Raw genomic sequence first — 22,973 nt, 5'->3', positions numbered from 1 at the left:
GCAGGAATTTGGTTCTGCAACAAACACCCCAAGGAATGCCCATCAGAGGTAGTGCCAATCATAGCCAAAGAAGAGACCCACATCAAAAGGATGCACCATTAAGTATTTTCAGTTTGAAATAAGATGGTTAAGGTATATAAGCATCATTGTATTAAAAAAAAAACAAACGAGGTAAAATTCACACGGAATAGTATTAATCATTTTAAAACACGCAGTTGAATGGCAGTTTCTGCGTTCCCATGTTATGCCACTTTCTAGTTTCAAAACATTTCAGCCTCCACCCCAGAATAATCTCTGTATCATTTAAAAGTGATTTCTCTGCTTTTCAATAATGTTTTGAATGACAGACGTTGTTTGGGAGGGCTGGGTGCTGAAGAGGGAGGCTTTGGGGTTCTCACTGCCACCTGACGCCCAAGTAGTGAGTCTTCTGAAGCATGAAGCCACCAGACACAGGGGTGCCAAGCTGGGTGGTGGAAGGAGAGACAGACCCTGTTGGCATCGTAAGAGCTTCTGGGTCAAGCTGTGCCCGAAGCTGGCTTCAAGCCTGGGACTTCTGCATTTCAGGAGCCAGTAAGGTCTCTGCTTTATTTGTCAGTGTGAGTTGGGTTTTCCCACCTGACCTGTAACAGATACGATCCCATTGAATCCTTGCGGTATCTTGGTGTGCAGTCGCCTGGACTCTAGTTTACTGACGTGGACAGTGAGACTCAGAGAGGAGAGAGTCAGAGGCTGATCCTCCCTGCCTCCTTTTGCTGGGCATGCGCCAGGCTCTCACTGCCCTGAGGCCTGGGACCCTCTCCTTGACCACCTCTCCATTCTCCTCTCTGTGTAGAAGCCCCTCACTAAGAGAAGCAGGCAGGGGTCTTTGCTGAGGTGGGAGATCTGCAGAGCCTTCAGCCTCTGTTACTGCACAAAACACCTCCCATTCAGATGTTTTCTTTGGCGTCTGAGTGAGGCATTTGCTTTTCTCTCTAAGCCTGTGAGGCAGCTCAGAGTCATGACTCCACGCTGGCATGCCTCTGTGTGACCTTGAGCAAGTTCCTTAGCCTCTCTGTGCTTCACTTTTCCCATCTATAAAATTTAGTGGTGGGACTACACCAGCACCATCCAATAGAAACAACGTGAAGCCCGTACGTAGCTTCAAATTTCCTGGTAACCACATATTTGAAAAGTAAAAAGAAGTAGGTAAAGTGTTTTAGTAATACATTTTATTTAATTCAATATATCCGAAATCTTTTATAGCATGTCATCAGTATGAGTTGTTAATGAGATTTTTTTAAAGATGTTTTTTGTGCAGCATCTTCAAAGTCTGGTTGTGTGTTTTACGCTCCAGAGACATCTCAGTTCAGAGCAGCTGCACCCCAGGCCACAATAGCCACACAAGTCCAGTGGCTGCTGCGTTGGGTGGCTGTGGATTTGCTTAGGTTTCAAACTTTCACATTTGTGTTTTAAGCAACAGGTCCCTTTTCCCAAGTGAGACTGTTCAGAGTCCCATCATATAAATGGACAAAGGGAGGATTCTTTGGTTGTTTCCGGGTCTTGTTCAAACTTCTCCCTCCCCGCTGACTCCCTGTTTACCCCCGCGGCCCTGAGCCTCCTCATCTAACCCGGGGGCTCCTAGAAATGCTATTTGGAAGTCACTGTTCTGGGTGACCTCTGAGGCCCCTAATTACTGTGATCCCCTCTGACATTTAAATGCAGAGAAAGGCTGTGACCTCTCCCTCCCGAGCTCCACGCTGCTGACTAAAGCAACTCTAGAAATCTATTTTTATTCCTTCATTCATCGAATCAGTCAGTCTGGGACAGGCTAGGCCGCAATAACAAAGAAGTTCTTAAACCTCAGCAGCTTAACACGATGTTTATGCCTTCCTTGTGAGAAGTTTCACGCCAGCCTGAAGCTTTCCTGGGGGGTGTCCTCTGTACAGGGCTCAGGGACTGGGCCTTCCATCTTCAACACGTGCTCTGTCCTAGAGGGAAGGACAGCTGGGTCCTCACCCCAGACACGCAGTTTTGCAACCATTTCACTGGCCGGAACGCAGGAACACGACCCCAGCTTAGTACAAAGGGGACTGGGGAAGGTGGTCCTCCTGGGAGCCCGGGAGGAGGAAATGATCCTTTCAGGGAGCAACCTCCCTCCTGCTTTGGGGCCTGGGCCCAGCGGTTCCCTCTGCTTGGAACGCCCTTTACCCCCCTTTTCTTTAAATTGAGCTCCAGCGATCTCAGTTCCAACGCCACTTGCCACTCCCGCGGGGAGGGCGGAGAGGACACGCTGCAGGGCATGGGCTGGGGGACCGCGAGGGTGGGGTCCCCCAGGCCTGGCCACCCACAGCCGAGAGCTCAGATTTCACCCCAGGACCAGCCACCGGTGTGCAGAAATGGAAGGGTTTTCAGCAAGGCAGTGAGAGGATGGGATTTGCATTTGAAAACGACCTCTTTGGCTGCCTTGCAGATGGATAACTGATAATACTTCTATTTTTAAGAAAGGCCAACTCCCTGGGTGGCGCCAGGAGGAAAGGGCAGCCCTGCATGATGCCAACTTTGATGAATAATCTCCACTCCATCGAAATATTTTACCAGCGCTTCACGTAAGAGGCTTATACATTACTCAGCCTCACGGCTGTCTTGGCAGAGGGGACCCTGGCTGTTCCCTAATGAGCAGCCGGCGGCGAGGAGTGGGCTGGGGAGGAAGCTTCTGGATCTTCCCTGCAGCTTATCCAAGATTTCGAAACCAAATCACCTCCTTCCTGTCCACGGGCCTTGATGAATGCCGACTGTGGGTGGCCCGGGCCCTGTGCTGGCCTTGGGGGACACAGAGATGAGTTGGACGCAATCTCGAGCTGTCCCCGTGCTGTGCGGGGATGGACACCCAGACAGCCGGGAGGCGGGGTCATTCTCAGGAACAAGGAGGCTGTGGGAACCCAGGTCCAGGATGGCAGCCTGGGGTGACAGGAGAGGTGATGGCCAAGCTGGGTTTTAAAGGATGAGTAGGAGTTCACCAAGCAGTGGGTGAAATTCATCCTTGCCTCTGGATGGCAGTGAGAGTGCGGGTGTGCTGTGGGTGGTCTAGGATGTGAGGCTGGAGGTATAAGCAGGGGCCAAATCCTGAGACTTGCGTGTCAGGACGAGTTTGCATGCTGCCCTGGAGCCTTGTGGAGCTGTTGGAAGGATGTCAGCAGGGGGCTGACACCGATGCACAAAGCTCTTTAGTCCTAGGACCAGGTCTGCAGGGTCTCAAATACTGGCTTTGCCTCTGCTGCTCAGCCCCTCCACAGGTTCATGTCCTTGCCTTGGTCCCTCCTCCCCAGGTCTGCCGTTCATTCCCAGAGATCCCCATTTCCCCACTGGTGACGGAGCCGGGAGCCCCCAGGCCCCTCCAACCCAATGGCTCCAGAGCAGAGCTCATGATGGGAGGGGCACAGGAGGGACCCTGGGGTCAGGCTAGCTCTGTTTCCTTCCAGGCTCTGCTGTTTCCTAGCTGTGTGACCTTGGGCAAGTTACTTAATCTCTCTGTGCAGACCAAGGCTGTGTCAAGAGGTCAGGGCGGAAGGCTTGGGAGCAGGCAGGCTGGGTGGGGGGTGGAGAACAGCGGTGGCGGGCGGCCGACTGAGGCTGATACTTCTGGGGGGTAAGGGAGGCAGATCTTTCATGTAGGGGTGGGGTAGGGTCGTCTGTGGGATCAGGCAAGCCTGAGGCAGGAGCAGAGCCCAGGCTCTGTACTCCTCTGAGCCACTCTCTAACTTCAGGTCGCACTGTCCCCGGGGTGCACTGGGGCCCAGGCCAGCCCAGCCCCTGGAAGCGCTTGTGCTGCAGTGGTTAACGTGCTGCGGGGAAGTCTGCCCTCAGCATCTGGGGAAGAGATGCCCTTCTGTGCGGGCACTGCAAGCGTGAGATGGCGGTCCCCTTGGGAAGGGAATCGGGCAGTATCCACCCAAATTACCCTGGGCACGTACGCTGACCCAGCAGCCCCACTTCTGGGGAGCCGTCCTCCAGAGACCCCACCCGCGTATGCAGGCCAGCTCCGGGACCCCCACTCCGCGCGTCTTGTAGCAACAAAAACTGGGAACGGCCCCAGAGTCCATCAAGGGGCGTGGGGCGGGGGACCGGTGGCAGGAAGTGTGCAGAAGCACACAGCTGGAAAAGATTGGAAAGATGGCCATTAACTGACGAGGAAAGAGCTCCAGAATGTGCTGTTAAGTGAGGAAGGCAAGTGCAGACCGTATGCAATACGCTAAGTCTGTGTGAGAATAGAGACTCGCTTGTATTTGCATAAAGAAACCCTTTGGAAAAATGCAAAAAGAAATGAATAGAAACGACTACACTTGGGGCTGGGACACAGATGTGAGGGCTCCCTTGGTTACAGCCTGCGGCTTTGGGTTCGAATGGGGTTATGCTTACTTACTACTTTTTTTTTTTTAAATGGAGGCACTGGGGATTGAACCCAAGACTCGTGCATGCTAAGCACACGCTCTACCACTGAGCTGTGCCCTCCGTTGCATTACTTATTTTGAAACTTAAAATAGTAAAATAAAATTCATTAGAAGGCTCCTCACACGGGGAGGGGCAGTGAGCGGAGGGCCGGGCAGGGCTGTGCGGACACAGCGATGTGTAGGCTGAGCCTTGGGCGCACGTTGGCTGAGGATGCTTCTGGAAAGACGGCAGCGCTGACTAAGGGCTTCCTGTGTGTCAGGGAGTCAACAGCCTCCCACTTAATCCGCACAGCAGTGCCGTGAGGGAAGCATCCTGCGTGCCCATTTTGCAGATGAGCAAACGGAGGCTCCAAGAGGTGACATTATTTGTCCAAGGTCACAAGGCTGGTCAGTGGCAGGGTGGTCATTCAAACTGAGGTGAGTCTTACTCCATAGTTGTCGCTGCTGCCCAGGGACTTGGGTAACAAGCAGGGAAAGGGATGGTTCCAAGCATTCAAGCTCGTCCCCCTAGTTTGTGGGCACGTGGATTCTGCCCGTCTGTTCAGGTTCAGAGCAGAGGCCGAGGCTCAGAGGCTCTGCTGCATCTGGCTGGGGAAAGGCTGAGCCTGAGAAGGTTCCGGAGATGGACGCATCCCACCGTGGGCAGAGCAGACACGACGGGGCAGCAGGTCGCACCTGGAGTCTTGGGAGCCAGGTGGCGGGGAGGAAGCTGAGGCTGGCCTCTGTGCTGCGGTGGGCGAGGAGCTGCTCCCAGGGGCCCAGGCCGGGGAGCAGAACAGAGCCCCTGCTGGGCCTGCCTCCCGCCTCCCCACCTGCACCAGGGCTCAGCCCCCGTGGCCCCCGCCCCAGCCGGGAGGCTTCAGGCTGCCTGCAGAGTGAAGCGTTTGCACCTCTGCAGTCTTGGGCCACAAAGGATCTGAGGCTAGCGGAGCACTTTTGTTTCCAAAATGACCTAGTTTTTGTGAAAAATCCTTCTGAGACTGCTGCTCTGATGTTGGCAGTTCTGGGCCGACTGGAGGACAAGACCAGGTGGGACTGGTCCCTGCTGGCTCTGGCTGGTGAAGCCACTGCCTAGAACCAGAGAACCCCAGCTCCTCTGAGCACATTTGCCTGCATGTGTGTGCCCTCCACAGCGTCTAGGGTGTGCCACGCCCGGGTGGGCCCTGCGTGGGCGCATGAGTGGCCTTTGTCTCCCCCAGCTCTGCTACCAGCCCGGCTCCGCGGGGAAGCACGCCCTCAGCCTAAGATATTCTGGAGAAACTCCTTCCCGGGCCCTTGTGTCCCTTCGGTCAATACCACCCTCCTTTCTTATGTTTACCTTCAAACCTTTCTCTACTTTGCATTCAGCTCTTCCATTCTGCTGTTAACAAATACCTGAGCTGATGCTGGAATTGTGAGGTCTTCCTTCCTGATCAGGCCAACTCCTATGCAGCCTTCAAAACCCACAAATGTTCCTTCCTTTGTGAAACCTCCCAGTTCCCCCAAGCAGATAGTCCCTCACTCCCAGTGCTGCCAAAACACTCTGTAAATGAAGGGCAGGACAGGAGCCACCACCAGCTGAGTTTCTACTGTATTTTGGGCACAGTTTCAAGCTCTCTCCGTGAGGATGGCAGAGGCCCCTATAAGGGGGTGGTACTGAACAGAAACCTGGTAAATGAGGACACTAGCCATGTACATCTGTGCTGCCACGGGACCTGCCCTCAGGGTCTCAAGTCGGGTGAGGGCACACATGCAGAATGAGAAGGTGCTCATGACTGTGGCAGAGGAGAACTCGGTAGGGGAGGGGGAGCCCAGAGAAGGTTCCTAACATTGTGAGGCAGGGCAGGGTGGGAGTTAGGGGTCAGCTTGCTGTGGAAGAAACAAAGCTGATTTTGTATTGAAGTACAGGGTGTCAGCTCCATTCCTGCCTCCCACACATTCCTGTATTCACCCACCCATCCATCCATCCATCCATCCAACCATCCATCCACTCACACTCCCACCCACATCTTATCCATCCATCCATCCATCCACCCTCCCACCCACCTACCCATCCATCTCTCCTCCTTCCTCCCCTTCTCCCTCCCACAAATACTTGTGTCCATTCTGTACCACACTCTAAGGATGCTAAGAAAAAATCAAACCCAGTCTCTGGCCTTGGTCCTTTGCAGACCTCAAGCCCTACAACTTTGCACTGCCCTTTCTCAGTCTTAGCTGCCTTGCTGGGAGGGGGAGACAGTGATGACGGGCAATGACCTTGTGTGCACATTGGGTTTACAGAGGGGAGGAGAACGGGGCTGTGGGAGCCCAAGGGTGGTGCCTGGGAATCAGGAGGGGGCATCTGAGATGAATCCAGATGTACTGAGCAGGTGTAACCAGGCAGTCCGTGGGAGGCAAGGGGAGAGAGCAGCCCAAGCCAGGGCAGGGGCCCAGGCTGCAGGATTGGAGGCGGCTCTGACAGCCCGGCTGGCAGGGCGGGGATCTGGCTGGACTGTGGCGCTGAGCCTTCTCCCAGGCCCCCACACGGGCTGAGTTCAGCTGAGATGTGAGTGTATCAGGAAAGGAGGCTGAACACCGGTTTCCTTCTCCCCTGAGGGCACCGCGTGGGCCGAGGCCTGAGAAGGGCCGTTCAGACCCCCACAGGCTGTTCCCTCCTCTCTGGCCCACGAAATGCCCCGTTGCCCTGCCGGGCCCTGGGCTGCCCACTGTAAGGGCCCCCATTAAATCTCCGTTGCAAGCCCAGAGAGCCCCTGCCCCTACAGCAGCTGGCTCACCCCAGCCGAGGCCCCAGGTTCAAGACCTTCCCTGATGGAGATGGAGGAAGGAGCAGGAGGCAGGTAGGAAACAAAAGCCTCCAGGGGGACTTTTTGAAATGGGGGATGGTGGGGGAGCCGAGGGGGAAGACAGACATCACTGTCAGACAGTGGAGTGTCTCACCCTGCTGCCGCCAACCTCCCAGAACAGCGGTTAAGTGCTCTGGCTCACAAGTCAGGCATCCTGGACTTGAATCCTGGCTGTGTGACCCTGAGCAAGTGACTCAACTTCTCTGCGTCTCCACTGCTACCTCTGTAATGTAGGGACAGTGGTCCTGCCCATCTCGTGGGGGTGACTTGACACATCAGACACACTGGAATGGTGTCTGCACATAGCAAGTGGTCCACTGAGGTTAACTCTTGTCATCATTGTCATTATGCTCCAGGGGACAGTCCTGCCTGGTCAGGATGGCTTGGAGGCTGGGTGTAGGAGCTGAGGCTGGGGTGGAACGAGCTGGCGGCCGATGGCTGCTCAGCTCCAAGAGCACCGCACCTGCGGGTACCATGCCTCTTTCCTTCCTCTTCTGTGACTCCCTTCCCGCCACAATCATTCTAAATCCCCGCCCTGAATAATCAGAGATGAACTAGGCTGGGTGGGGCTGGGCAGGAGGTACAGCAAGGTGAACACGGAAGGTTGAGAGGAGGGAGCTCCAATCCCTGAGACCTCCCAGAAGCCTCTCCTGAAGACATCAGGTCTGAGCTGTCGTGAGGCTGAGCAGGTTGGCCTGGTGGACCAGTGAAGACAGCAGTGGCAGGTGCAAAGGCCCTGGGGCATGTCCTGGTTGTCCTTGGGTTCCAGGTCTAGTCACCAGCATTCATATCCTTGCTCTGCTACTTACTAGGTACACAATGCTGGACATGAGACTTCCCCTCTCTGTGCCTTGGTTTCTCCTTTCGTAAGTGGGAAGGGAGTGAGAAGCAACGCTCCTTACCTGTTAGCGTTGCTGGGAGAGGTAAGTGATGTGTGTATAACGCTTTGAGCAGAGCCTGTGAGTGAGTCAAGACTAACATCCTGTGAATCATCTGGAGAGCTCTCTTGTATATTTAACCCACCCGCCTCCCCCTTCAGTGGAGACCAACTTGAGGAAATAACAGCATGAATGTGAATTCTTGATGGGCAAACACAGATTTCAAGTCCCGATGGTGATGACCTTCTAATTGGCATTGAAAAGGAGCATTTTTCAACTGCCTGTTCAGTCCCTGGCAGCTGCCGGGTGACAAACTGCTGTCAGACGCTTTTAACAAGAATGGGGTTTCAGGAGGCCAAGGAACAGCCTGGACCAGATCTGGGATAATTGGGTCCTTCCAGAGGGCCACCAAGAGGGACACTGATGGAAACTTCCTCAACTGTGAGCCAATAACATGAGCTCAGGTATCAGCTGCTGTCCCCCCAGCGACACACTCCCTTTGTCAGCACTGAAGGTCTCCAGCATCTGGGCCGCCATGCGCCCCATGGCCGGGTGACGCTCCTGCTGAGCGCGGCCCAGGGGCAGGGGTGCAGGGACCCTGGCTACTCCCCTCCCTCCGGGGGAGTCGCACCCCCCTGAGGACGGATGTGGCAGGAACCCGGCCACGCTTGCCTCTGGCTGTTGACCTAACAAACAGCTGTTGCCTCCCGTGCTCCAGATGGATCCTGGCGCCGCGAGCGACCGAAGAGTTCTGCTAATTAAAATCAGGTTCTGACATTTGGGGCTTTTTGCTGAAGATGGGAGATGGCACTCTGCCGTCAGTGGGGAACTCAAGTGTCAAGTTCTGCCTAAACGTGGGCCCCAGATGGCTGGTCATCATGGCTCCAGACATTGTCCCGCTTTTATTTATTTATTGAATAATTGGTACTCTTCCCAACATTCCAGAGAGTCTTTGAAGCAGCCCTAAGAACAAATTTAGTTTGATATGGAAAAAGAAACCCCCCACACGCGTGCGCACACAGGCAGGCGTGCACACACGTATCTGGAGTTGGAAAGGACTGTGCATGAATCCTGCTCTGCCCCTTTCTTGCTGTGTGTCTTTGGGAAAGTCATTCACCTCTCTGAGCCTTGGTTTCCTCATTTGCACAACGAGTGTACACAGTGCCTTCCCTGCAAGGCTCTAGTGAAGACGAAATTGGACCATTAGATAATTCCACTCAATTTGCTGTTTTATAGATGTTTCCAAAATAGGCTTGTTCAAAATGGTTCACAGGGTAAGAAAAAAAAGTTAGGTCAAAGCAAAGAAGCGGGGCAAGGGTGCCTACAGTTGCCCAGCCTGGGGGCGGGGCCCACAGCACCATGACCTGGATGGGGCCTCCTAGGTCCTGTCACCCTCACCCCAGACAGACATCAGTGGTTCAGGCTGAGAGGCAGAGAAACGGAGGAAGCCCCGTGGAGCCCAGCCTCCCCTTCCAGGCCGCCTTCTGGCTGTCCTGACCCTCCCCAGCACCCTAGTAATAACTCCCACTTGGCTGAAGCCTGAACTTGGGGGTCAAAGCGCATGGACACAGGGAAAGGTGGTCAGAGTGAACCGGGTTCCTGGGGCTGAGGGAACGTCTGTGCCCCCTCGCGGCTGGCTGCGCCCCCTGCGGAGGCCTGCAGGCTCACTCTCCTTCCCCAGGGCCCCCCACCCACCCCGTCGGAGGACGGTTCCTGCCTGAGCACCCACCTGTCCTGCTACGTCCTCTCCTCCTGACTGGAGCCCTCGACTCGCTGGCTTCCCCGGGCTTTGCCGTCTTTGTCTTCCTCCTGGGAGACAAGCTTCTGAGGACGGGGACCTCTGCTCCTTTGTTCGTGGGGGTGTCCCAGGAGCCCGCCAGGGCGCTGGCCCAGAGCCCCTCGTCCGCTCAGGGAACCTGCAAGGACAGCCAGTGAGGACGGTCCCCGCTCCCGGGAGGCGCGAGCGCGCGGCATCCCTCCCGTGCAGGAGAGGCGGCTGGCGGGGCCTGGGCCCCCGGGTGCGGCTCGCTGCTGGGAATGGGAGCGTCTCGAGGCTGCCCAGGGGCCACCTCCGCAGGGAGCCTTCCGGTATTCTCCCTGAGTCCCCACAGTAATCCACCCCATTTTACGGAGGGGGAAACTGAGGCTCCCAGGTGCAAGGTGGGGGAGTGACCAGGTGTGCAGGAAGTCATCTGGGAAAGGATGTGCGCAGTTCCCCAAAGGGGGGGACCCTGATAAACATAAACAGCACACGTCTTCAGTTGGGGGCTGGGGGGCTGGGGGGACACGTGCCTCTTCTCTCAGGGGTCCTGCAGCCCCCAGCCTGGTTCCTCTTAGGTGGTCCTCCCTGGACCCCTGGGGTGGGACTGGAGCATGATACTCAACACTAATTGGTACATCTTCTAAAATCCTCCTTTGAATGAATAATTTAAAGTAATTTAAAAGTATGTGTTAATTATGTAATTAATGTGTATTTGTATGTAATGTAATGCATAATCAAAACATTAATTGAAGAGAATTGGGGGGTAACCTCATATTCAGAAGAACATTAAATTGTCCTTAATCCCAGATTAATGAGGATAAGCATTTTGAAGTAGCTCCTTCCAGGGGCGTGTGAATGTGAGTGTGGCTGACCAGGAATTCGGGGCAGGCAGGGGGTGGGTGGGGATCCTGCAGGTGAGTGGGGCCATCCTGAGAAGACCAGGTTGCCACCTCTACTTTCTGGTGCCACCCTCTCGCCTGAACACTCAGTGGCTGACTGCTGCTGTTAGAACTGGACTCCAGCTCTTCTGTGCTCCCCCTGTTCCTCCCTGTTCCTACTCCCTGCTCCCCCACTCCTCTCTGCTCCTCTGTTCTTGTCTCTGCTCTTCTGTGCTCCTCTGTGCTCTCCCTGCTCCTCCCTGCTCCTCTGTGCTCCTCTCTGCTCCAGCTGTCTCGGCCCAAGTGCCTGGCAGGCCCCTCCTGCTCCATCGTCTCACCTGGTTCCACTGACCCCCTTTCTCTCTGTCCTGGTCCCCAGCCTCCTTGCTGGTCCTTGCGTGCTCCCACTGCCAGGGCAGCCGTCACCCTCCACTCCCTCCTTGCCCCGAACTCCGCAGCCCCTCTAGGACAGCTCTTCCCAGATGCCCCGACTCAGCGAGCACTTGCTCCCCATTCCTCGCTGGAAGCACCCTGTCCTTTCAGAGCACAGGTCACATCAGTCCTTGGAGATATGTCCTCTGGTCACTGCTTATGAATTTTCTCTGTCACCAGCAGGACCGAGATTGATGGGGATACTGCTGGGTTCACAGTTCCTGGCATGATCAAGGGACCTGCAGATCTTTGAATATTAAAGGCAAAGGTGACCACATGAGCTAGAGGATGCAGAGACATTTGATTCACACGTGCATATGTGTATGTATATACATATGTTTACAGAAATATTTTTCTGAAACATTTTATTGAAGTATAACACATGTATGGAAAAGTGCAGAAATCCTAAGGGCACAGCTGGGTGAGTGCTCACCTCTTGCACACACCCATGAACCCAGCACCCAGATCCGGAAATGAAACATTAACGCCTGAGAGCCCCCGCCCCCATGCCCCTCCTCGTCCCCACCCTTCCCTCCTTTGCATCCACCCTTGAACTACAGATATGATGCTGGCAGGATTGCAACAGGTCAGCCACTTTGGAAACTGCTGGCAACGTCTCCCGAGCTGAACCTAGGCCCCCACGGGACCCAGAAATCCTGCTCCTCGGTGTAGACGTGGCGGAAAGGTGCACAGGTGCTCAGCATGGATGCAGAGAGAAATTCTGGAAGGTTTGTGATGGCCGCAAACTGGAAACCACGCAGACGTCCATCACAGTGGATGGATGAAGCAACCTGGGATGCTCACACGGTGGGTTTTCACAGCAGCGAGAACAAGAACAGAACAGACAAGCGGCAGCCACGACGACTCTCACAAACAACGTGGAGCAAAAGGCGCCGGGTGGAGGGAGGGGACACCAGGACGACATTCACACGCAAGGCCGACAGGCGGAGGGACCCAACCGCGCCAGACAGCCGCTGTGCTGCTTCCTCCATTCTCTCTCTCCGTCTCCCCTTCGCTCCCTCCCGTCCTTCTTCTTTCCTTCCTTCCTTCCCTTCTCCCGGTTTTGGGATGTCTGTTCCCCCCACGTATAGCTTTTTCTCTGCATCAGGAAATAATACCCTTCAGAAGGACGCCACCCGCCTCTGCGCAGAGGCTCGCCCGCGGTTGGCACCTGTGACCTGTTTAAGCACTGATGCCTTGGAGGCTGCATGACCTTTCTCATCGGTCGGAGTGGGTTCCGGGTCGCTGGCAGACACAGGCGCTGGGGGGGGGGGGGGCGTTGATCACGTGACCGGAAGCGCAGGCCACGCCCCACTGGGTGGGTGTGCTCATGGCGGGGAGGGGCGAGCCAATGCCGTCCACGTGGGCATTCCCGCGGCAGGAAAGGGTGAGATCTGGTCGTTTCAATTGTGTCCAGTTCTTTTTAATGGCTGCAAACGGTTGTCTGGATAGTTCATGGCTTATGTAAGCAAACCTCTGTGATTGGTGTGGGCCAAGCCGCATGGGTTCAGATCTGGGCCTTACCAGCTTCGAGTGATCAATCCTGGACGAGTTCTTTGATCTCTCGGGGCCTCCGTTTTCTCATCTGTAAAATTAAGTTAAAAAATTGCACAGCCCACAGGAGGTTGCTCTGAGCAAGAACTGAGCTGTTATTTGTAAAGCATTCGCCGAGTGCCCGGAACACAGGGAGCATTTGAAATATGTTTTTCTACTCTTTCTAGGTCGTTTAAAACTTTCCCCCATTTTATTGGCTGTCATAGTGCTGTGTAATAAACAGCCCAAACCTCTCAGGGGCTTTCAACAAGGGTTAGACTCGTCCCTGGGCTGCGGGTGGGCTCAGCTCTGCCCCACCGGCCTCTCCTCTCATTTCAGAGCCCAGGAGGAAGGACCGCAGCCACACGGCAGGGGAGCAGCGGGGATCCGAACCCTGGGATGCCTCCCGCTGCTGCCATCCCAGTCCTCTCACTTCCACCACATTCCAGGGCGCGAAGCCAGCCTCAGACCCAGCCCGGAGTCAGTGACCAGACACTGACTCCACCCACCTGGAGCTGTGGCAAGGGTGGGGCGAGGGAAGGGAGAGTGTGGCAGAATATACCATTTCCTACCTACTGTCTGTGACCTGGCTGTAAGGTCCCTCCCGTGGAAACATTTGTGCTCCCGTCTGATTAAATTTCAGGAGGGGTGATACCAGGTGAGTGACGTGAGCATTTTCCTGTGGCTTCATGAAACGTTGCCAAATCACCCTCCAGAGAGATTGACCAAGTTATGTTCCTATTAAAAGGATACAAGCCTGACCTCCAGTGCTCAGCCAACACTGTAAATGTTTCTCCCGTCTCTGCTAAATTGATAGGTGAAGAGAACCATGACAAGGATGGTAAGGGCCGCATTGCATTATGTTATGGGTTTGAATTTTGATGGTGAGTCCTTAAGAGGGTGTGGTCACAATCACCGGCTCCCTCCTGTCCTTCCCCTGCCCGGGGGCTTGGCCGGTGGACCTAGCCCTGCCTGAGCAGTAGCTTAAATGTTCTCCGCTGGTTTGCCCTTCCCGTCCCTGCCCCGCCTCTCCCCTCCACCACAAGAACAGCTTGTCCAGTCCTGGATGGCGGCTGCCCCTCCTCCTGGGCTCGGGAGGGAGAAGACTCGTGGAGTCCATTCCAGCTGAGCCACAGCTTTTATGAACGAGAACGAGATATAAGGTTTCTCGCTGCAACACAGTTGGGGTTGTTTAAGTGCAGCCAAACCTGCCCAATTCTGTGCTGCGACGTGCGTCTCCCCCTCCCCAGAGATAGGAAGCCTCTGGGTTTCCAAGTGGAAGGACCTGGACGATAATAAATCGGTCACTTCCTCAGGCTGGGCTCCTGTGTGCGGAAGCTGATGGAGGGGGCTCTCAAGGCCGCTGGAGTGAGGGATGCGGGCGGCAGAGGGGGGTTGGTCGGCAGTGGGGCTGACGGGGGGAGCCCCGGAGCCAGCAGGGCCCTGCAGACGCAGCCTGAACTGAGGCCTGGGGCCAGCCCTTTAATCCAGGCACTGAGCAGTCGAGGGGTGCAGGCTTCCCCTGGGGTGGGGTGACCTTGGGCGCAGAGGCTCCCTCAGCCAAGCCCATTCTCAGGATGGAAGCAGCTGGGAGCCCCGCAGCCAGAGGAGGGAACGCCTTGCCCTTGAAGGGAGGGTCTGGGTGGTGAATCACGCGCTCCCTGCATTGGACCAAGTTTTCATAATTGAGTACCTACTGGTGCTGGACGTATATTACCAACCAGGATCACAAGGGCCCTGGGGGCTTTGTGTCAACATCCATCAGACAGGACCCCGAAGTCACGCTGCCAGAAGGAGGCTGGGCCAGGCTGGGGGTTCTGGGTCTGTCTGATTCCAGCATCAACGCTCTCTGCTGCTAAGACTGAGCAGAGGGGGGGGCGCATGGCTGTGAGTCAGGGTCACACCTTTCCAGGGGGAGGGTGGGCACTCTGTGACATCATCACACGAGTGGGTAAGAACCACACAGAGTAAGCCTAGAATGGGCTGGTCCAGGCTGACGGCCCCTGACTACTGTTTCAGATCAACATCTTTGCAGCAGAAGCTTTTACTCTTCAGAGAGGGAAGCAATTTAGAAAATGATTCAGCAAACAGTTTGGCAGATGTTTCCTTGGGACGCTGGGTTTGTAGGACGTGCCTCGTCTTTGGAATCGATCAAATCTGGTTGGAGTCCCAGCTCTGCCCAGCTCCCGCCCAGCGGTGGGGCCGAGGGCCCTGCCACACCGCGATTCCCCCAGGGGTGGGGGTGGTGCCCCTTCTCCTGGGGAGGGTTCTGGGAGGATGAAGTGAGGCTTCGGGGTCTGTGGAGTTCTACATGGGCAGGGGTGTGAGTCGGCTCTGGGCCGGGGGACATGGAGGTCATGGGTGTGGTCCTTGACCTCAAGGAGGCCACAGCCCAGTGGGGAGCCATCTGCATCCACCAGCCATCACAGGGCTACACCAGGCATGCTGTGGAGCAGGGAGGCACAGAGGAGGGTAGCGGGGCTGGCTGTTGGGAGGAACACGGGAGCTGGGTTTGAACACTGAATAGGAGCTCACCAACTGGCTGGGAGAACCCGGGAAGAACATGTGCAGAGCTGGAGGCGCTGTGGGTCCAGAGCGTCTCAGGTAAAAGCCGTCAGAGGACACCTGAGATGTCTCACTTTGTGGTCGAGCTTTCTGACTCCTCCAAACTTCTGCTGGGTTCCTAAGACAGATGGCCCCGAGGCGTAGCCGGACAGGTGGTTCCTAGCAATGGGCTGAAAAGAGAAGTGAGGGAAAGGGGAGACCCACTCATGCACCCCGAGCAGGATCAGAGGGGCTCCCTGTGCTGAGAGGCGTCAAGGGCGGGTGGTGAGATGTGGTCCTCGAGGCGGACGGGATGATGCGGACAGGCGTGGGGTCACGTGGGAAGTGCAGAGCCAGCATCTCCAAGGGGTCAGCCTTCACCTCGGCCAGCACCCGGGGCCCATCATGGGGGCACTGGCAGGGATGGGGACCCGTGCCCATCTGCCCACAGGACACCCCTGTCTCAGTGTCCTGGGACCTCGTGAGATCCTTCAGGGAGCTCTCCAGGGAGGGAGGGGTGTGGGAGGGAAGCCTGCAGGCCAGAGTTTGTGAGACCCTCCCCGATGATACACAGTGAGGTCCAAGGGGTGTGGGGGCAGTGGCCAGAGAGAAGACGAGGTCAGAGGGGCCGTGAGCCAGTCGAGCTCACCACTGTGCTGTCACCAAAGACCCGGAAGCAGGGTCATGATGTGGTCAAGTTGTGTTTTTGAAGGATGACGCTGGCTGCTCCGTGGAGAACAGAGGATGGGAAAAGACCCAGTGCTTGTATGCTCAAGTGCTTCTATGCAATGAGGTCCGAGCTAGGACCAGCTCGGGGGTGGGGGGAGAGGGCCTCAGAGACCCTGTAGGCAGCTCTGAGTCCGTCCCTTCCCTGCTGATGGGGAGGCAGCTGCCACAGGGAGGGGTGGGCTGCCTGGGCTGGGCCATGTAGCAGTGCAGGTCATTTATTTATTCAACAAACATTCTTGGAAAGTCTACAGCAGATACCATTCATCAGGCTCGCCCTCCCCTTGAGAATGGCCCAGAGTGAAATGCCAGGCTCAGTCCCGGACCCTTAACCCCAGAGCAGACGCTCAGCACCAGAGCCGGACAGACCTCAGCTCGCTCTCTGTAGCTGTGGAAATTCTGATCTTCCTCCCAGAGGCCGAGGCCTTCTTCACTTGGAGAGTCAGAGCAAGCAGAGACGTACACCTGCTCACAAGCACCTGGACGGACCCTGTAGAAGGGGCCGGGCCATCCCCCACGCCTGGCTTGTTCCCGAGGGATCCAACAGCTCACGTGGGCCTAGCGGAGGGACAGGTTTGCAAACACGAGTTTATCTCTGTACAGCACGTACCTGACCAGCATTCTCCAGATGCCTTGGGAGCGTAAAGGGGAGTGAACACTTGTGCTTCCGGCTGTTGGAGAACATTTCCTCAAGAAATGGACACTTCCCAAACTGGCCCAGAAAGTAGAATCCAAACAAAGAGCAGGGTCTTGTGTAAAAGAAAAAAACTTTAGGATCTGGGGTTGCTGAGGAGGCTGGGACGCACAGAGTGGGCTCCTAAGGAGAGGCCGAGTTCAGAAAAGGACCCCCCAGATGTCCGCACAGGGTCCCTTGGGTCTTTGGGCGAACAGCCAGGGGGCTGGGCTGGGCAGGGCAGGATTCCCCGAGGCCCAGCAGAGAATCGCAGCCGGGTGCTGGGGGCATGGTATGGGCACCCATGGGCATCCCAACCACCAGGCATTCATTCAGTGAGGCGGCAGGAAGGCAGCACCTTGGTCCTTCGGTGAGGATGACTCCAGACCCTTTCTGAGAAAGCCTCAAGATTCAAGAGAATCGAGGAGAAGCCCCATCCAGAACAAAACCTCATGGCTTTGAAAGGAAAAGGAAAGAACCCTGACTGTCAACAGCACAGCCACCGTGATGCCTGGCACAGGAAGTTCCCCAGACAGGCGGAGGGCCGGGTGGGTTGTGACCTGTTCAGTCATGCAGTGGTTCTCAGCAATAAAACGGAGGAACTGTTGACACGTGGAACGTGGGTCTGCAATCTCCCGTCTAAGCAAGAGAACCCAGGCACAGAAGACCGCAAACAAATGATTCCATTACAGGGAGCTCCAGGGCGGGCAAGCTTATCCTTGGGGATGGAGGCCAGGACGGTGGTCACCTCTGGGTGACCAGAAGCACGAGAGGACATTCTGAGGTGACAGAAACAGTCTGTCTCTTAGCAGGGCTTTGGCTCACTGGGGGCGTATTGTTAATGTGAATTGCACTTAACAGTCTATGTGCTTTACTGCATGTACATGACACTTCAGTAATAACCCGAAATGGACATGGAAGGTTTGCCAGGTGAAGTAAGGCTGTCTGGCGGGTGAGGGTCATGGCAGAGGCACGGAAGCATCAGGCGGATGGTGTGCTCGGTGGAAACTGAATGATCTTTTTGGGCTGGATTAGGAAATTTGATTTAGGGGCAGTCTAGTTGGAACCTCCCATCTTACAGAGAAGGAAGCAGATCAGAAGGAGAGATGTCCTGTCTACAGTTGAGCAGCTCGTCAGTGGCACAGCTGGGACTCAAATTTAGGGTGTGTGTGTGTGTGTGTGTGTGTGTGTGTGTGTCTACAGGGGTGGGGAGGGAGGAGCAGGGATTCCATCGAGGTAATATTTGCTGAAGGAGAGAGCAGAGTGATTCATTTTGATGTGTTTATGCCACTCAAACATGCTAGCTGTATTAAAATAACTCTTTGCCATAGGATCCAGCAATCCCACTCCTGGACATACATCCAGAGCAAACTCTAATTCTAAAAGATATATGCACCCCAATGTTCTTAGCAGCACTATTTACAATAGCCAAGACATGGAAGCAACCTAGATGTCCATGGACATATGGTTGGATAAAGAAGATGCTATATATATATATTTTTTTTTCAAATGGAATACTACTCAGCCATAAAAAGAATAAAATAATGCCATTTGCAGCAACATGGATGGACCTAGAGATTATCATACTAAGTGAAGTAAGTCAGACAGAGAAAGACAAATATCATGTTATCACTTACACCTGGAATCTTAAAAAAAATGATACAGATGACCTTATTTATAAAACAGAAACAGACTCACAGACACAGAAAACAAATTTGTGGTTATCAAAAGGGAAAGGGGGGGAGGGATAAATTAGGAGTTTGGGATTAACAGACATATTACTGTCTATAAAATAGATGTACAACAAGGACCTTCTGTAAAGCACAGGGATCCACACTCAGTATCCTGTAATAACCTACAGTGGAAAGAATCTGAGAAAGAATATGTGTATGTGTATCTGAATCACTTAGCTGTACACCTGAAACTAACACAACATTGTAAATCAACTATACTTCAATAACAAAAAACCTCTTAATAAAATGAACAAAACTTCACTCCAACCTGGCGCGCCAGCAGAGCCAGCTGCGCCTCCCTGCCCTCCCCCACTGTGAATGGTAACCAGAATTACACCTTCACATCGGGGACTGCGCTCAGCTGTTTATCTAACTCGCCTTTGCAGCCCTTGCAGTAGGATTTGCCGGGTGGTTATTACCCCCCCCCCCATCCTAGCGCGCACAGCTCGGGTTGGGGAGCGCTCTGCCTGCAGTCACGTGGGCAGCAGGTGACTATCAGGTGTGGCAGGTGGTCATTGGGGCCTTTGCGCTTGTGTCTCCTGCTACCTGGAACACTGTGTCCCCAAATATTTATGTGGTGGAAATTTCTCCTTGCTCAGGTCTCAAATCAAAGGTCAGGGAAGTCTGAGCCATTCCAGTAAGTTGCCTCCCAGCCCCTGACTTCTGTCTCCGGCACTTCCCAGCACATCCCCAGTTTATCGGCTTCAGTGCCCATGTTTATTAAATCGTCCTGTCTACTTTGTGTGGGTATCTCTGCCCTCCCTATCAGAACATAAGTTCTGGGGGAGGGTGAGGGTGTAGCTCAGTGGCAGAGCGTAGTGCTCAGCATGCACGAGGTCTTGGGTTCAATCCCCGGCACCTCCATTAAAAAAGAAAAAACCTGATCACAGCCCCCCCCCAAAAAAAACCTCAAAATTGAACGAAAAGAATATAAGTTCCAAGAAGAAGGGACTTGACTGATTATACTCTTGTATCAACCAATATACACCGAATGAACAAATACATGAATGAATGAATGACTGAATGTCACAGAATGCTGTGCCCATCTACCAACTTCTCGCAGTCCACCATTTCCTGCTCTGGCATTTTCTTTGGGCCCTTAGGTAGTTCCCAGTTTTTACTAGTATTTACTTTACAATCCAACATAGCACCATGTTTGTGCATTTTGTAAAATCATGGATGTGTGTCCAGCGGATAAAGAAGTTCAAAAAAATACTGAGACGAAAGTGTCCGCGATGGTTCCTATTTCTCTGAGCCTCCCATTTTCGAACCCCTGCTACGCTCCGGGCTCCGTGTGCACGCGCTCCCTTTCTGCCTTTTTTCATCCTCACCTTCCCTGCCTGCTCTTGGACTCAGAAAGGAGAATCTTCCATACGCAAGCTGGTCGGTTTTGCCAGCAAGATGTCGAAAGAGCCCACCAAGCGACTGGCTCCCTCGCTGAGCTCCTGCTCCGAGAGCCCGGCTCTGCTCCTCTGGAACAGAAGCCAGGAGGCGGGCAGCCCTGGACGTGGAGCCGCTGTCCCTGTGAGACGAGTGAGGCTGTGGCGGCGGGGGCTCGAGGGGCTGAGCGAGTGGCTTGCCCTCTCTGCACCTCCATCTCCGCGTCGGTACAATGGGAACGTGGCGGTAAGCGCCTCAGGAGATCAGATGGATGCCGTGAGGCGCCTGGCCGCCTGGCACACCATGCGTCCTCCAAAAGGCAGCCTCTGAGCATCAGGGATGACGAGACCCTGGTTCCGGGGCTGCTCCTTACAGCCTGCTTTTCTGTCTCCACCCTCGAAATCAGTGGGGACCTGGGGCCCTTGGGGGCCAACTGAAAAGCCCTTAGAAGGGTTGATGTGACGGATTGCAAAGCCAGGGCAGGTGTGACCCTGGACACCCTTCCTCATTCCCTCACCAATGTGCCAGCCTTGTCTGCAGCCCTGGGACCCGTCGGTCCCTGGAGGAGGCAAAGGACACTGACTATAGGGGCTGCCCCCACCCAGAGCAGGGCGGGGACACTCAGTAAGCCGGGGCTGCTTGGCCCTGGGCCGTATTTTCACATCATTTCTCTCTCATGATTTCCTTGAGTTAATTTACATTTATTATCATTACAACTTGCTGTGTTTTATTCCTAATTCGCAGAAGTGCACCAGTGGCCTGAAAGTGGTTCATTCCAACCTGAAAGAGAGGTAAAGACAGAGAACGGTGACCAGAACCTGGAGCGAGGTCACAGCCGGGGACCAGCAGTCGGAAGGGGCCGTGCGGGTCCCGGGAAAGCGAATCTGCCTACACTGAGGATTTTGCACGAGCCGCCAAAAAACGTGTGCACAGATTCAAATGTGTGAGTTCAAGTATCTGAAAGATTGTTTCACCATACCAGCGAGCTCCCACCTGTTCCCCAGCCTCGGGACGTGATCAGCATGAGAGCATCAGATGGCAGCCTGAAACTGAAGACTTCATTTCTTTAAAAACAGAAAAGTAGAAATCCATCCAGCAAAGCCACCGAGTTTTTCCAGAACAAGCACTGAAACAAGACCTGCTGGAGCAAAATTGAGTAGTTTTACTAATAAAGGCTGAAATGAGAGGGAAACTCCAGCATTCGCAGCTTGTCCCTCTGGAGCCACAGCAGACGAAGGGAACTTTCTGCTTCTGAATGAGCCCCAGAGTTGGTCCCAGATATCGCACCCAGGGGGAGAACCAAGAGCAGAACCTGCAGGCTCCTCCAGCAAAGGATGCTGTGGGTGTCGTTGAGCGCGGCAAGGACGCACGATGTGTAGGGGCAATTCCCGAATGCCGCCTGCCAGCAGACGCTTCTCCTCACCCAGGAAGGTCTCTGCGGCGATGAGGACGTATCAGCCCAGGACGGGATGGGGGCAGGTGACCGTGGTTATGAAGAAAGTCCCAGTTTCCGGGCTCACATTCACAGGACACGCGCTCCCGCTGGGAAGTGCTCCAGGCACTTTACAAGAATCAAGCATCCTTTACTTTTATTTATTTCTTTTTTAGTATCATGGTTTGTTTATCTAATAAAATATACTTTTATTACCCACGTTTTATGGTTGGCAAGCCCAGGGGCCCTGCAGGTGAGGAGCCGGCCCCGGGTGACACGGCTGGTTAGCAGGGGAGAGGTGCGCGCGCGGGTGGCCGTGTCCGCACACGCTCTTACCGCCGTGCCGGCCTCCGCCCGACGGTGAGCGAGAAGCGGCTCTTCCCTGTTTGACGGCTGAAAGCCCACATTTCAGGAGAAGAGCCTTTTCATGAAGTTAAATGAATATTATTTTCTGGTAGCCATGGTGGGGATTGGAAAAGGCACATTGGAATCAGTTCTGACTTGGCACTTACAGGGAACAGCAAGGAAGGGGGTCGCTAAGTGAATAAGAGGTCGCCGGTACATCTTCCTTTTATTTGCTGCAAAGCTTGCGGTCCAGCCGTGTCCTGACCCTGCCTCCCTATCGAAGGAGAAATCACAGATGATCAGTGTGACCAGCCGCAGCTGCTGGGCTGGCATCGCATGAATTAGGTGCGTGCGGGAGCTTTGAGATGTGAGCAGAGATAAGACTACTTCTTGACATGAATATAGCAAGCAGGTGCCATTCCCAGGATGTCAAGTGGCTCCTTCAAGCATCTGGAGGATCTGTTTGGTATCCTGAAGACTCTGGATCTGCCATTTCAGGACAGAAGAGTCACCACTGCCTTAAAAAGATAAACCATCCAGAGAACGGCTGGAAAAAGGAGTTGAGGACTGGACATATTTAAAAGGTTACATCCACAAGCTGCCAAAAATATTTCCAGAATATTCCCTGAGCTCAGGAAAGAAGTGGGCTAGGGGTCTACTTGCTGCTGCCTCCTGCACAGATACATGCCCAGGAGTGGGAGTGCTGGATCATATGATAAGTTTACTTTGAGGTTCTTAAGGAACCTCCATACTGGCTACCAATGTACATTCCCACCAGCAGTGCAGGAGGGCTCCCTTTTCTCCACACCCTCTCCAGCATTTATTACTTGTGGACTTTTGAATGATGGTCGTTCTGACTGGTGTGAGGTGATGCCTCGTTGAGGCTTTGATTTGCATTTCTCTGACAATCAGTGATGTTGAGCAGATTTTCACGAGCTTGTTGGCCTCTGGACGTCTTCTTTGGAGAGACGTTTATTCAGGTCTTCTGCCCATTTTTCGATTGGGTTGCTTGTTTTTTAAAGTGTTGCCTTTGCTTTAATTGCTTTTAAAAAGATGCTTTAGAGAAGGCAAGTCCCTAGGTTGTTGGGGCAGGGATCTGCCCCCCCTTTCTCCTTCCATCGAGCCCTGCCCTTCAGGGGTCATGGCCCGGCCCCAGCCTCAGGACCGGGGGCAGCGGCTCCCGAGTCCGGTCTTGGCCAGCGCGCCAGCCTCCACGGCCAGCACTGACGCCCACTCAGCCGTTCGGTCTGGGAGGCAGACTTAACGTTCCCTCTCCCTGGTCTCCTTTTCCTTGTTCAGTGTCAAATATTGGAGACTTTACCTCTTCGAATAATTTGGAGTCTGACCCTCTCCCTGCATCTTCATGGCTCCCCTTGGTCCGAGCCCCAACCCTTGGCTACACCATCCG

The 22,973-nt window shown here is 54.5% G+C and overlaps 1 long non-coding RNA gene across 1 annotated transcript; it reads right to left on the bottom strand.

Annotated features, from left to right (window-relative positions):
- Positions 1–11,547: 11,547 nt before the first annotated feature.
- On the bottom strand, positions 11,548–15,419 carry LOC116667800. Its single transcript, XR_004324880.1, has 2 exons — positions 15,268–15,419; positions 11,548–12,784 (listed from the first exon to the last, which is right to left on the bottom strand). It is a non-coding gene; the product is annotated as an uncharacterized LOC116667800 (long non-coding RNA).
- Positions 15,420–22,973: the final 7,554 nt, after the last annotated feature.

This window comes from Camelus ferus, chromosome 12 (genome assembly GCF_009834535.1).
Source record: "Camelus ferus isolate YT-003-E chromosome 12, BCGSAC_Cfer_1.0, whole genome shotgun sequence".
Lineage (NCBI taxonomy): Eukaryota > Metazoa > Chordata > Mammalia > Artiodactyla > Camelidae > Camelus > Camelus ferus.
Note: the sequence above shows the minus strand (reverse complement) of the source record. Positions and strands in the feature narration are given on the sequence as shown.